The sequence below is a fragment of the Lynx canadensis genome, chromosome B1, assembly GCF_007474595.2.
Source record: "Lynx canadensis isolate LIC74 chromosome B1, mLynCan4.pri.v2, whole genome shotgun sequence".
Taxonomy (NCBI): Eukaryota; Metazoa; Chordata; class Mammalia; order Carnivora; family Felidae; genus Lynx; species Lynx canadensis.
This window is the reverse complement of record NC_044306.2, coordinates 112,776,056-112,785,871: the sequence shown is the minus strand read 5'-3', so window position 1 is coordinate 112,785,871 and position 9,816 is coordinate 112,776,056. Positions and strand designations below refer to the sequence as shown.

Below are 9,816 nucleotides of genomic sequence, written 5' to 3'. Positions count from 1 at the left end.
ATTAAACTCCCTCTTATGTTAATGTGAACAGATTATTCCTTCATATAACTATTTTATATATGATTTCAAGGATTTTTTCTAATGCAATAAAAGTCATTCTGTATTAATATCTCTCCTCAGTGGTATTTATAATCACTCTTACTTTTTTTGTTGCTCACGAACATGTTTAATATTTTTTTTGGTTATCTTTGGGATTGTGTTTCTAATTTACAACATATCATTGAATTATATGGTGAAGACACTGTATAATGTACATTTTCTTTAAACAGAGCATTTGTCTATTAACAATTATTCTGCTGCCCAAGTCAGAAACAATAGGCTATCCATCTTTTAGTAGTTTCCTCTAATCCATATTTCTCTGGTTTCTCTATAAGAATGCCACCCCCTGCTTTTGAAAAGAGGACAGGTGTTAAGTGACAGCTGCATTAGGTCTCTTCTGGCAATTTCCCAGCTATGAGGATCCTTCTCTATCCCTCCCCCACAAGCCCGATCCCCAATTTTCCTCACCTCCTTCACAGACCCCAGACATGTTACAGTTGGAATGGAAAAGGCTACAATCCAAATTGGGATATATAATGGGTAATTATCTATAAAGTCCTTTTATTTGTAAATTTACTAGAAAGGGATGATGGCTTTAGCATATGTGTTCTTCAAGAAAACTACCACTGTAAGAAATGGTTTGAGTAACTAATAATGGACTACTTGGGGGAGGAAAATATATTTATGATATAAGAGATTCTCATAAATTATATCTATGAGACATCTGAGAGATATTTTTTCTTCACCAACACCTGAGAGTCCATATAAACAGTGGCAAAATCAATCCATTTCTGAGTAGCAGAAAGTAAATTTTTCCAACAAGGTATCCTTTATAGGAAGAGTGAGAGCTTTATCAGCAAGGTTCTGAAGGATAATCCTGACTGGTCACTTATAAGCACAAAAAATTACTTTGAAATCTTGTATTTTATCCAAAGCAGTCACATGGATTTTGCATTTTATTCCATAATATGCTCACGGTTGTTTTCACAGAAAAGTAATATTTTGCATTCAATACCAGTTAAATTCTTACCTGGATTTTTTTTCTTTTGCCAAACATGTGAATCTAAGATTTATCCTGATGTTGTAATATGCAATATATTAATTGTTTGTTTATTATGTGATTCTCACCCCAAAATCTAAGTGCTAAGGGTGCAGGAAAAACCCACAGGGTCCAGAGTAGTGATTGGCATTTGCTTGGGTGCTGAACAAACACTTGTTGAAAGAATAATTTAACCTCATGTGGCTTTGTATGCCTCTGGTGTAGGAACACCCATAAATCTTACACTCTGTGAGATGCAGGGGTTTAGATCACCTTTGTGATCAAGGTTCATCTTAAAGTGACTATCATCTAATCAATTTTAACACATAACCTAGATCACTTGATATTATATGCTTGCAACATAGCCCTATACACGTTGTACTTAATGTCTATTTGCTTGTTTGTTTTCCTCATCAAACTGATGAGTTTGATGGAAAGAAAGCCTGAGGGCAGAAATAGTATATAATTTCTCTTTCTATTCCCAGTAAATGAATGGCTGAGGGAAAAAATAAATACATTGATGGATGAATTAATGATTCTGCTTCAGAGAGCAGGTAAGAGAAACTTATTTTTATGTGACTCATGATATGGGCCAATATATTTTAAGGCCTTTGATAATCTGATGATTTTTCAGTCTTATTTCCCACTTTGCAATGCACTGACAACAAAGTAGGTGCTCAGCATACAGAGGGAGCACAATAAATGCTAGGTATCATCCACACTGGAATGTATGTGGCCACTAGTAGTACTCAGTGAAGGCTATTCACCATTTCCTATTTCATTCTAGAACTTAGGCAACAATCTTTATAAACCTCCCTCCCTAAACACAGAGGTACATGCACCAAGCTCTTATTTACTTTAGTTATTCATCTTGTGACTTCTGTACTCACAGAAGATTCTTCACCCATTTTCACTCACATGTAGTCTGATTTTTACCTCTTTTCTTCCAAGATCTTCAGCCTCTTTTACCTTACCCATCTAAGAATTGCTATAGTCAATACCCCAAAATTAGTATATTTAGTAATGTATTATTTTGCTTTGTTCACAAATCACTACAAGGATTGTTAGTCTTTTCTCTCTATCTTGTCACATTCCCTAGGGTTGAGGTCATGTATATATACACAGATACCAAATACTCAAATATATTTTTGACAGATTTTATAAATATCTATCTTTCACAGTTCTTAACTTTGTTTCTTCCTCTTAAGTTATCATAGTTCAAAAGCTAATGAAAACATGGTGGAAAAAAAGATTTTTAGAAAGTTGCTCCCGTGAAAAATTATTTAAAATTCCTCTAGTTTGCAAACATCCATTTGGATGCTTGTTGGGATCAAAAGCCAACATGGTTTAGTTAAAGATTGAAATGTTCTCATATTTATTTGATCTGCGGGATCAATTTTGCAGTTCTGGATTACTTTAACCTTCATGGGAGTCATTTTGCAGGAAATTGCAAATTATTCTGCATCAACTTTCTTTGTCTCTTACTCAATGCTGCCCTAACTTAAAAGGGAGCAAGAGTCCTTTCTTGTCCTGAGGGCTGTTGTAAATTGATTTGGGAGTGAGCAAGTTAGGGATAAATGGGACTGTTTCTCACCATCATATTTAAATGCCTCCTCACTTTTTGAATACCTCATTGATTCTAATAATAAATGCTTTGAATTAAATAAATTACTTTGATTTTATTTTAGAACACATTTTCTTTCTATAGAGTGTCGTTAGACACATTTGAATTTTCAAACATGGTCTTTTTAATATAGTCAGAATATCATCATTTGTGTATTAGTTTTATTGCACTAATACTTTCCAGAAGTTATAGCAATATCCTCTTAATGTTTACTTAGTACTTGTTTCAAAAGAAGATTGAATTAATCTGGTAAAAAAAAACAAAAAAACAAAAAAAAACCCCTCAAGTACCTGTGTTTCTTGTCTTGTTATTAGACTTGCAGCAGATTGCCAACGTCCTAGAAAGAAAAAAAGTCCAAACTCCAAAGGGAGAACACTATGTGCTATTTCCACATTTTGACCGGCAACAATAGCTGAAGGGTATAGAAGCATGTGAAGATACGATCTTATTTTTCCCAAAGCTTTGTTGGAGGTATAGAAGAAACAGTCTAGACATGATATGGGATTAAGAACTAACAACAAAAAGTTAGTGGATTATAATAGCAGGAAAGAATAATCTTCTGAATACTTTGTTGGGCTTACCTTGTATGTCAAATGTCAGCTCTTTTTCTGCACATTTTCTAAAGACAATAGCATGGTTGATAGTTTTGCCTAGTGCATTTGCAAGGATGCTTTGTTGGAACCAGTCTGCCTTTGGCACATGGAGGCAGGACTGTAGTTGAAAAAGCAGAAAGGAAATGCCAGGGAAGTTTCTCCAAAACTATAATATCTGTTTACATTTTTGTGTGGGTGAGAGAAATGAAGCCACTTGTTGAGTTAAGAGACAAAGTACTGAAAACATAATGTCACAAGATGTTACTGTCACAAAAACTTTAAATGCATACTATTTTGTGGAATTTGACACAATGCTTGCTTGGGGATAACCCTTTGGGTTACTCATCCTATCCAGTCGGATTGATGAGGAGGCTTATCAGAAGATTGTGTGATAATGAGAAGGGAAAAGAAAAGAGCTGAAGGATGAGTTCTTCAGGGTTTTACAAACACTTTGGACAAATTGCTCCAGATATGTACAGGAATGAGCCATTCCCATGTATTCTCTGGTCTGTCCCCCCACTCCCACACCCACCTCCCCCCTTTTTTTTCATGCTCTCCTTTTGCCAGTTCTATAGTGTAGGCTCAGGAAATACATATATAGGAGTTTCCTTGAGAATCTTGATGGGGCAAGGAACAACATTGGTAGCAAACGTGCCTTGGGGGTATTGAGTGTGTGATACCAGCACCCTACATGTACACTTCCCAAGATGTCCCACACATTTTTCAGCAAGTAATAGCATATAGGTGAAATACACCTACTATAGGCCTGTGCCCCATTACTGTCATTCCTTATTTTCTGCTTGAGGCTGAAATGATTATTATTTTTTAAGTGACTAAGTTTATTGCCATAAGTAGTCCTTAAATATTACATGATCTTTTAAAATGAAGAACAAAGGCAATATCTTGGGTAAATATTGTGGTAGTTCGATTGTCCTTTGTTTGCAAATTGTCTCCAAAAGACAAGGAAATTTAGTGTGCAAGTGTACTTTGTTTGACCTGTGTTCCTCTCTGATTATGATCATTTTACTTACCTATCTGCTTGTGGAATTTCACTGTTTAAAGGTTATGCTTTTTTTTCTGTCCAAATGATGTATAGCCATGTTGTACTTTATTAAAAAGTTGCTTCTTTCCTCTGCAAAGATATTTGCATTCTTATGGTAACTGAAATAAGGATATCCTTATTTATTTATAGCTATATAGGAATCACCATAAATAGAAGACATGTTGATTATAGTCTCTCTTTCATATTTCAGTTGGTCAAAATCATGCTAGATAATTTTTTTTGCCCCACTTTGACATGGTTGAACTTGATTACTTAAGTCACTTGACATCATTCAAATGTAAGACAAATGCAATCATTTCTCCTCTAAGAAAATGGTTTTGAACTTTGTATCACTCCTTTAGCCCAGTCTCCACATGATTATAGTCCTCTCCAGGGAGGAAGAACAGAGCCAAGTCTAAGAATAACACTTATTATTTTTTTTTACATTGCAAAGACTTTAAAATGCCAAAAATTGCAGTCTTATGTGTTAGCTTTACAGTTAAACTATCTTACTTCATATGTCATTTCATGTTTTTATTTTTAAAATAATTTTTAATATTTATTTACCTTTGAGAGAGAGGGGGAGAGGGACAGAGAGAGAGAGAGGGAGACAGAGGATCTGAACTAGGCTCCATGCTGACAGCAGAGAGCCCGATGCATAGCTTGAACTCACAAATTGTGAGGTCATGACCTGAGCCAAAGTCGGACACTTAACCGAGTCACCCAGGCGCCCCTCACCTCACAATTTTAAATACATGAAGAGACTGGAATAAGATGCCTATTTAAATGTACCCTAAATACAGAATAGCCTAAATAGCCTCCTTCCTGATTTGAAAATAATTTGTTGGGGTCCACTTAAGACAGAGAGTGATGATATTATATATCATACATGTGTTTTAGGCTGATAATGCTGTCTTTAGAACTTAGATTGGATTGAAAAGAAAAAGAACAGTCATCAGGACATATAATCTGTTGCTTTTGAATAGCTGGGGTAAACTAGTCAGCAGCAATGGGATTGGAAGTGAAGGAATGGATGAATAATTTCTCATAATCCAAATGGATAGGGAATCGAGACTGAATTCAGGAAGCCCAGGAAAAAGAGGAATTGAAGAAGACTCAATGTTTAAAACCTGAATTACTCTAGGTATTGCAATGACACTGATCTCTATGGAATGTAGAAGAGGGAATAGGCTTTGGGAAGAAAATGCATTCTATCTGAACATGATGCTTTTGAGGTGCTTATAATATAGTGTTTTCATGGCTGGGCAATTAGAAATGTAGGTCAGGAATTTGGGTTAAAAAAAACCGAGTCAAATATAAATAACAAGGGTAGAATCATAGATTAGAGCCCATGGTAAAAGGAGAAAGAGGAAGACTTGAAGGCAAGAAGATCATGTAAAAATGAAAGCATCAAACTGTTCCTTCCACTCTACCACTTGATTCCCAAAAGGAATTAGAAGCAGACAAAAAGGTGTTTTGTTGGGAGGGGAGATTTAAATCAGCATGAAACTTAGAAATATTACTTCACTTTCCTCTTCCTTGGTCCTTGACCTTGCTTTGTTTATCTTCTAACATATCCCACTAACTGTCATGCTATACATTTGCATGTTCACTTTTTTTTTATTGTCTGACTCCTCCGCATTAGGATATATGATTCTCAAAGTTCAAGAGTCATCTACTTCTGTCATTACTATATCCTCAGTTCTGAAACAATGATTGTTGAATGAATGGAAATGCTGCATGAAGAAAACTCTGAGAAACTGCAGTTAGATGTAGGATAGACACAGAGATAATGAAAAGGACACTGAAAATCTCTGAAAATCCCCAGTATTGTAGAAGGGCAGCCGTCATGGGCATTCACGGATGACATATGGGCAAAGATCAATTTATCTTCTAACTCACAGGGAGGAGGTCAGATTAGAGAACAAGCAGAGGTAAGAGACATGAAGTTGGCCCACTGGTGAAGCCCCATCTGCAGCAGACCCCTGGCAACTAGCTGAAAATTGATACAATAGTACAGTTTTCACCCGAAAGAGAAGTTAGAGGAATAGAGGAAACCTTAATATGTGCTCCCTTGCAGAATGGATTGCTGCTCTTGGAAGACCAGTTACACTTCCTGTCAGGGACAGCAAACTATCAGAAAGTGCTTCCCAGGGCTTCATCCTCCAAGGGACCAGATTAAAACAAACAGAAAATTTTCATGATGACAAAGAAAAAGTACTAGACTTATAAAAATATATAGGAGATAGATATTCTACACCTAAGTCTTTAAGGGACCATCACATTTATAAAAGTGAATCTGGTATCTGATAACTTAATAAAAGAATAACATGCAATTGGTAAAGGTTGTATGGTAATAAAAACACATATATGCAGAATTGAAAACCATACTGGAGGCTATATTGAGGAAACTGGAAATGTGAAAAAATAGAATTAACAAAATGGAAAGTGAGCTAATAAATTATACAGAAAAAAATTGATGAGTTAGAAAGAAAGGAAAAAGGGATGTATGAAATACAGGGGAGATTATATATATATATATATATATATATATATATATCCCCAAAAGAAAATAACATAATTTCTTAAAGAGCAAAAAATACCTACAAAGAGTTTCCAACAGAAAAGTAAAAGTAAAATAAAAAGATTAAAAAATAAGTAGAAATGAGCACTATTTTTTTTAACTTTTAAATTTATATCCAAGTTAGTTAGCATATGGTGCAACAATGATTTCAGGAGTACAATCCAGTGATTCATCCAACACCCAGTGAAACACACCGTGTTCATCCCAACGAGTGTCCTCCTTAATGCCCCTTGCCCATTTAGCCCATTCTCCCACCTAGAACCCTTCCAACAACCCTCAGTTTGTCCTCTATATTTAAGAGTCTCTTGTGTTTTCTCCCCCTCCCTGTTTTTATATTATTTTTGCCTCCTTTCCCTTATGTTCATCTGTTTTGTATCTTAAATTCTAAATATGAGTGAAATCATATGATATTCATCTTTCTCTGACTAATTTCGCTTAGTATAATACACTCTAGTTCCATCCATGTTGTTCCAAATGGCAAGATTTCATTCGTTTTGATTCCTGAGTAGTACTCCATTGTATATATATACCACATCTTCTTTATTCATTCATCTCTCAATGGATATTTGGGCTCTTTCCATACTTTGGCTATTGTCAGTAGCACTGCTATAAACATCGGGGTGCATGTGCCCCTTCAAAACAGCACACCTGTATTGAACCTGTGTTGGATAAATACCTAGTAGTACAACTGCTGGGTCATAGGGTAGTTCCATTTTTAATTTTTTGAGAACTTCCATACCGTTTTCCAGAGTGGCTGCACCAGTTTGCATTCCCACCAGCAGTGCAAAAGTGTTCCTCTTTCTCCACATCCTTGTCAACATCTGTCGTTGCCTGAGTTGTTAATTTTGGCCACTCTAACAGGTGTGAGTTGGTATCTCATTGTGGTTTTGATTTGTATTTCCCTGATGATGAGTGATGTTGAGCAATTTTTCATGCATATGAATGTTGGGTTTGGTAAATTATAGATTTTGGATACTAACTCTTTCTCTGACATGTCATTTGCAAATATCTTCTTCCATTCCGTCAGTTGCCTTTTAGTTTTGCTGATTGTTTCCTTTCCCCTGCAGAAGTTTTTTTTATCTTGATGAGGTCACAATAGTTCATTTTTGTTTTTGTTTCCCTTGCCTTCGGAGATTTGTTGAGTAAGAAGTTGCTGCAGCCGAGGTCAAAGAGATTTTTGCCTGCTTTATGCTCTAGAATTTTGATGGCATAAACTCATCAAACTGGCAAACTAATAAAATAAACTCATCAAATTTTGATGGCATAAACTCATTTTGATGGATGGCATAAACGCATCCATTTTTAGTTTATTTTTGTGTATGGTGTAAGAAAGTGGTCCAGGTTCATTCTTCTGCATGTTACTCTCCAGTTTTCCTACCACCATTTGCTGAAGAGACTGTCTTTTTTCCACGGGATATTCTTTCCTGCTTTGTCAAAGATTAGTTGGCCATACGTTTGTGGGTCCATTTTTGGATTCTCTATTCTGTTTCATTGATCTTACTGTCTGTTTTTGTGCCAGTACCATACTGTCTTGATGATTACAGCTTTGTAATACATCTTGAAGTCCAGGATTGTGATGCCTCCAGCTTTGGTTTTCTTTTTCAGAATTACTTTGGCTCTTTGGGGTCTTTTCTGGTTGCATACAAATTTTAGGATTGTTTGTTCTAGCTCTGTGAAAGTTGCATTGAATATGTAAATTTCTTTGGGCAGTATTGACATTTTAACAGTATTTGTTCTTCCAATCCATGAGTATGAAATATTTTTCCATTTTTTGTGTGTTCAATTACTTTCACGAGCTTTCTATAGTTTTCAGTGTATAGATTTTGCACCACTTTGGTTATGGTTATTCCTAGGTATTTTATGGTTTTTTTTTTTTTGGTGCAATTGTAAATGGGATAGATTCCTTGATTTCTCTTTCTGTGGATTCATTATTGGTGTATAGGAATACAACTGATTTCTGTGCATTGATTTTATATCCTGTGACTTTGTTGAATTCATGGATCAGTTCTAGTAGTTTTTTGGTGGAATCTTTTGGATTTTCCATGGAGAGTATCATGTCATCTGCAAAGAGTGAAAGTTTGACTTCCTCCTTGCCAATTTGGATAGTTTTACTTCTTTGTGTTGTCTGATTAATGAGGCTCAGACTTCCAATACCATGTTGAATAACAGTGGCAAGAGTAGGCATTCCTGCTTTGTTACTGACCTTGGTGGGAAAGCTCTCAGTTCTTCCTCATTGAGGATGATATTAGCAGTGGGTCTATTGTATATGGCTTTTATGAATTTGAGGTATTCTCCTTCTATCCCTACTTTCTTGAGGGTTTTGTTAAGGAAGGATGCTGTATTTTGTCAAATGCTTTGTCTGAATCTATTGAGAAGACCATGTGGGTCTTACTCTTTTTTTTTTTATTAATGTGATGTAGCACGTTATTTAGGGATATTTAACCAGCCCTGCTTCCCGGGTATAAATCCCATATGATATTCGTGAATAATTCTTCTAATGTATTGTTGGATCCTGTTGACTAGTATCTTGTTGAGAATTTTTGCATCCATGTTCATCAGGGAAATTGGTCTGTAGCTCTCTTTTTTAGTGGGGTCTTTATCTGGTTTTGGGATTAAGATAATGCTGGCCTCATAGAATGATTTTGGAAGTTTTCTTTCCATTTCTATTTTTGGGAACAATTTCAAAAGAGTAGGAGTTAACTCTTCTTTAAATGTTTGTTAGAATTCCCCTGTAAAGCCATCTGGCCCTGGACTCTAGTTTTTTGGGAGATTTCTGATTATTAATTCAACTTCTTTACTGGTTATGGGTCTGTTCAAATTTTCTATTTCTTCCTGTTTCAGTTTTGGTAGTATATATGTTTCTAGGAATTTGTCCATTTCTTCCAGATAGCCCAA

The 9,816-nt window shown here is 35.6% G+C and overlaps 1 long non-coding RNA gene across 1 annotated transcript; it reads left to right on the top strand.

Moving 5' to 3' along the window:
- The first annotated feature begins 1,136 nt into the window (after positions 1–1,136).
- Positions 1,137–9,445, top strand: LOC115511558. The gene is made up of 3 exons (XR_003968100.1): positions 1,137–1,147; positions 3,966–3,968; positions 9,354–9,445. It is a non-coding gene; the product is annotated as an uncharacterized LOC115511558 (long non-coding RNA).
- The last annotated feature ends 371 nt before the right edge of the window (positions 9,446–9,816 follow it).